This window comes from Schistocerca cancellata, chromosome 7 (genome assembly GCF_023864275.1).
Source record: "Schistocerca cancellata isolate TAMUIC-IGC-003103 chromosome 7, iqSchCanc2.1, whole genome shotgun sequence".
NCBI classification, from domain to species: Eukaryota; Metazoa; Arthropoda; class Insecta; order Orthoptera; family Acrididae; genus Schistocerca; species Schistocerca cancellata.
This window is the reverse complement of record NC_064632.1, coordinates 124,317,891-124,323,890: the sequence shown is the minus strand read 5'-3', so window position 1 is coordinate 124,323,890 and position 6,000 is coordinate 124,317,891.

The window sequence follows — 6,000 nt, the reverse complement described above, 5'->3', positions numbered from 1 at the left end:
TATTGTTCAAAACTGTGTATTCTAACCATACATTAAAGAAGTGTTATAAAAGTTATTAGGGAGATAAAGTTCATGTATTGATATTTATATACAGGGTGATTATAATTACAGTTAAAACTTTCAAACACCTGTAGAAATAACACCACTGGTCAGAATGACATCAAATTGCAACAGAATATTATCAAACAAGGAGGAAAACATATAGCAAAAGAAAAATAAATGGTTGCAAAGTATAGCAATACATGGTGTGTAAGCATCATAAATTAATAGTGGTAGACTACAAATGAATCATCCAACAATGCCTGAGGTGTATGTTTGGTGTTAAACAAACTGTACGACTCAGTGTGCTTGGTTGTACAGATGTGATGCTGTTAGTTACATAAGCGCATCCACCACAGCAAGGTCATATCACATAGAATGGGAAAAAATCAGTTTTTAATTGTCCCGAGGCTAAAAACTGCATAAAAAGCATCAATCAAATCGAATTACCTGTATTGATTTCCATGTGACTCGCATAAAACATGTTGAATATGCTGACCACCATTTTCTGCAACAATTTGAAATCAAGAAACAGCAATGTTCCACAACTAATCGAAGTGTTTCTGGTGTCATGTTCAGAATTTGTTGCACAGTGTGTGCCTTCTATGCAGCTAAGTTTGCAATCGGAACACTGAACACATCTTTCAGATAGCCCCACAGCCAGAAGTCACACGGATTAAGATCAGCTGATTGGGACGGGCAGGCTGTAGGGCAATGGTGGATGATAACTCTAGCATTTCTGAAATGGTGATTCAGCAGCTGTTTAACTGGATTTGCAATGTGCAGTGGTTGGCCATCTTGCGTAAAAATGATCATATCCACGCTGTTGGAGAGCTGGAATGACGTGGTTGTGCAAAAAACACTCATAGCACTTACCAGTGAATATACAGGTAACAGGACTGCAAGCAACTGTCACTTCGAAAAAATATGGCCCTATGATAAATGATGTCATAAACATGCACCATACAGTGACCTTTTCAAGATGAAGTGGTACTGGTTGATTTGCATGTGGATTTTCTGTTACCCATATTCAACAATTCTGTGTATTGACATATCCTGTCGGATGGAAGTGGGCTTCGTCTGTCCACAAAATCTTCCATAGCCAATCATTGTACACTTCCATGAGAGTAAGAAATTCCAAGCAAAGATCTCGCTTGCTCTCAGATCAACAGGAAACAATTTGTGCACATGGGTAATTTTGAATGAATAGCAAAGAAGGATGTTTTGTAGGATTTATGCAATGTGCACACGGTTATGTCCAATGTTTGGGCAATTCTTTGTGCACAACACGTTTGTTCACCACTGCTCATCTCCTCCTGCATTGCAGTGGCCACTGCTTCCAATGACGTCGAATCAATTCGTTTCGTCCCTTTACCAGGTTGCACACCAAAAGAACCCGTCTTTTCAAATTTCCGAATCATTTACTTCAGACCCACGGCAGTCATCAGACCAAAGCCTTTTCCCAAACCCTTCATCGGTCAGAACTTCAACAGAGCGACATGTGCACAGTCATCATTCTTGTAATACAGATTTACAAGTAGAGCGTGATCCTGCATTGAGACATCCGTGGCGAATGTTGCAGACGCAAAATGAGGAAAAGCTGCGTACCCGGTGTGTTTATACCAACTTCAACTTCAATGGGTCGTGCATATGACAGGTGTTTTCATTTACGTATTCTCACATATACAGCGCCATCTACCGATCAATTTTCACACTTTTTTTGCCATAGGTTTTCGCCCTTGTCTCATAATATTCCATTGCATTTTAAATCATTTTGACGAGTGGTGTTATTTCTATAGCATTTTGAAAGTTTAATTACAATCACCCTGTATATAACCCCATCCGTTCATCATTTTGCCCGTGCTGAGAATCCTGCATCAAGAGGATCTTGGGAGACGAGGAATTTGCTAGAGCAAATGTCATAACGAACTCTATGCACAAAGGTGATAACGAGAAATTTAGATGATGAATGTTGATCTTAATGTATTTAATATTGAAGGTCTGTTGATATTAGTGCCAGTTCACTCAGAATATGAGTACCTTCAAATTTCTTTCCAATTCTATTAAGCATTCAAGCAGCAATTATTAATCAGTTTCCATTATATATTATAATTTATGCCCCACCCCCCTCCCCTCCCCTCACCTCACCTATACTGCCAATTTTCACTGGTGACCGTTTAAAGGATGCTGCCATGTGCAATATGAACATACTTTTCAGTTGTTGAGATAAATTATCCATTTTCTCGTTACAAGAAAGTAATGAGACCTTTGTTGCATGTCTGTGAGATTGGAGCCAATAAAAACTTGAAGGAGCAAATTAAAATTAAATTCTGCCTACAAATGACACACACCAGGAATGCTGATTTCAGCGGTTAAGGTAGGAAACTGTTACGCTGTATGTTTATATGGCCGCACTTGGCGCCGTCTCTCTTGCAGTAGATAATCCTTTTCCTTCCAATTAATAATCCTTTACGGAAAGCATTTTTTAATAGAAAAGACAAAAAATTGTATAAAGTCAACATTAAAGTCCAAAATAAGTCTTCCAAATTCTACAAAATTGTTCTCAGAGAATAATCAGATTCACTAAAGAATACGCACATAAATCTACTTTAATTGAAAAGTACTGATACTAAATTTCATTTTTGAAAAAAAAATTTTTTTCATAATTTTGTTAAACACTATTCACAATGGAGTCAAAGGAAATGGCCATTGTTGAAAACTCATTACAAAATGCATTATGCCAATATGTCAGAAATCCGAGCTTGGCAACAGTTGAAAGTAACGCTACAACTCATGAACTAGCTGACGGCTACCAAAACTACCAGGTTGGCATTCCACTATTTAAAAAAATGACACTGGTAATATAACTAATGATGTCACCTTTATGACGATCGATGAGATAATTTCTCAGTTCTCACCGCGAAACATTTTTTTCAAAAAGTGAAAGTGAAGTGCGCGAATGTGACAATTCCTTTGATTAACTGCTCACATCATCATGAACGCAAGAACAGGAAACAGTTCATAAAAGCAAAGTAACTACTAGCGAGACACACAATTTGACACAACTCGTGCAACTAATAATACATGTCTGCTTGTGTCTGGATGTGTGCGCGTGCATGCGCGCGCGCACGAGTGTATACCTGTCCTTTTTTCCCCCTAACGTAAGTCTTTCCACTCCCGGGATTGGAATGACTCCTTACCCTCTCCCTTAAAACCCACATCCTTTCGTCTTTCCCTCTTTTCTGATGAAGCAGCCGTGGGTTGCGAAAGCTTGAATTTTGTGTGTGGGTGTGTTTATCAACATACCAACGCTTTCGTTTGGTAAGTTACATCATCTTTGTTTTTAGATATAATACAACAGTTTACACAGCAAAATCAAGCATTTAACGATTTCAAGAATAATATTAGTCAACAGTTCAGCGAGGTGAGCCAAACTACACACACTGAATTATCTGACGAAGTATTCGGGAAGTTGACAGAGCTCGGTAAACAACTAAAACAAGGAATAATTACCGACAAGTTCCGTAATATAAACAGTTTAACAGAAAAAGTAACATCCATAGATTACAAGCAGGAACAACTTGCAGGCGAGTTACAAAACCTTAGAGAAGCATATTCCCAAATTCAGACAGGGTGTCTACGACCCGGGAGGTCCGGGAAAAACCCGGAATTTTTTTCATCCGGGAAAAACCCGGGATATTTTTAGAATTCCGGGAATTTTTCATTGTTTTACTTTTCAGTTAAATTTTTGTAATTATGACTAGTAAGAACCGACACACTAACAAAGGATATTACTGTATCCCGCTACTGCAGAATAATACTTCAACAATAAAACATAAACGAGAGAAAAAACGAAAATAACTTAAATTGCAAAGGAAATGCGCCATATACAGCTACGACGCAAGTGCTCATGCAAGCGTCTGCCAACTGAAAATGTGTCAAAGGCTTTAGGAAGACTATGCAGTGCTTCATAACAACAAATTGCTTCCAATGAACGTGAAGTCGCAACTGTTTATGTTCGATTTGTTTTAGCAGTTAACGCGCGGGCTCATGCGCAGTAGAGTCACGTTTGAGTAGTAGATTCTCCCGCTTCTGTCAACAGGAATGTGGCTGTTGGCTGTGCAAGCAGCTAGATACTTCCGGGAAAAAGAGGGCGCCTAATTCATATTCTTGAGGGGGGAAAAAAACTTTGTTTCACAAAGCACCTAGATCCAGCGCACATTTGCCTATCAATTAGTCATATGATTTTGAAACGCTTCTCTGTTGGTATTTGAACACATTTTAAGTTAATTTCTGAATGAATCATAAGCTGACTTTTGAATGCATGCATAGTGTACGTGATGTCTCTGTCAGGAGAATCCTCGTCGCATCTAGAAATAAACTTTCCACAGACAAAAGGGGACGGAGCTATACGAGCTGAGTGGAGTAAATCCGAATGGATGAATGGCAATCGCTGTCTGATTATGTGGCTGACTGGGTGTGGGAATCATCAACGTTGTTATAATTACTAGTGAAATCCATAGATTCATACTGTCAGAATGGAAATAAACGACTGACGGGAATAACAGGTGAGAAAATTATGTATTATCTTCTCGGTGTGCCCAAGAAAATGAAGTTTTGACAGAAAATGTTTGGCCAGATCGCTACACTAGTAAGGACCAGTAGTACAGTCCCTGGCTACCAGCCGCTTAATTTCTATTATGGAAGTAACGCGGGAAACGTGTTGTACGAACACGTAAGAACGCCTAACCGGAGAATAATTGCAGGAGAACTAAACCAGTGATTCTGGCAGGGTTAGTGAAGTTAATCAGCGAACAAATTTTGACAGTGGCAGCACAATAGCTACAGAATTGGTGATGACAGGATTGTTTGTTAGAACGAGGACGGCGAAGAAACGTGGACATCACACAAATTATGGAAGATTAAGACGATTCCAAATTTATATAAAAATTTCGTAATACTAGTTTTCGATGTCATGCTAGAGAAGCCGGTGCATATGAATGAAACGTGAAACTATATCCTAACAAAGTTTTTTTGCTTGTAGTAGGCCTAATAGGCATTTGATATTGATACTTATTGAATATATTCTGTCGTGTTATAAAAATGACCATTTGTGCCAAAACAGTCTCGTTTATTTGGTGTGTTATAAAATTTCTGCTGTATTAGAAAGGCCTATTTTGTTTTATCTAGCAGACAGTGACAAAATAGACGTAATCAGCTCGAGAAACCACACCAGTTTTGGGTATTATTTGTATTAACAGCATTTTCAGTATTAGATAACTACATTTCGATTTTCCATGTAGCAAAACGTTTGACAAACTTTGATGAGGTAAAAGATTCTTTCACAGAAAGGAAAACACGCCATGTAAAGCTGTAGCAAGATTAGAGAGAAAAAAAATGCTAGGAGCTAAGGTTTGAAGAAATGTGTAATTTCTTGCTTATCTCTTGTCAGTACTGGTTTTATATATCCTATATTTAATTTTATGACACACAAAACAGCAAGTTATTAACTAATGGGCAATGAAGAGTTCAGATTTTCCGAAGAGTTCTTGTTCTCTCGATTACAAATAATCCCATCCGCTATTAATTGCGAGATTTTTTTTTAAGAGAGGCAGGCTGCCAAACCAGCCGACTGGGAGCAGGAGAGGCACCACAGGACATTTCAATTTCCACTCTCCTGAATATAGTTTGACGTGCAGTAGAAAAATGCTTTATGAAGAGGCATGGAATTGCACTTGGGCATATTTAAGACCAAATAACATGTCTTACATTTCCTCGAATACATATGTTTTATGTTTCAGACTTTTCAGAAAGATGTGCGCTACAAGATGAACATATTTTGAAATTTCGATTTTTTTTAGTATTGACCCGGTTCGCAAATGTCGTAGATCCGGGGCTGATGCGCAGAGCAATCTGAGCTATAGTGGGTAGTCTCCACGTGACCCGTGTTTACGTTCAGTG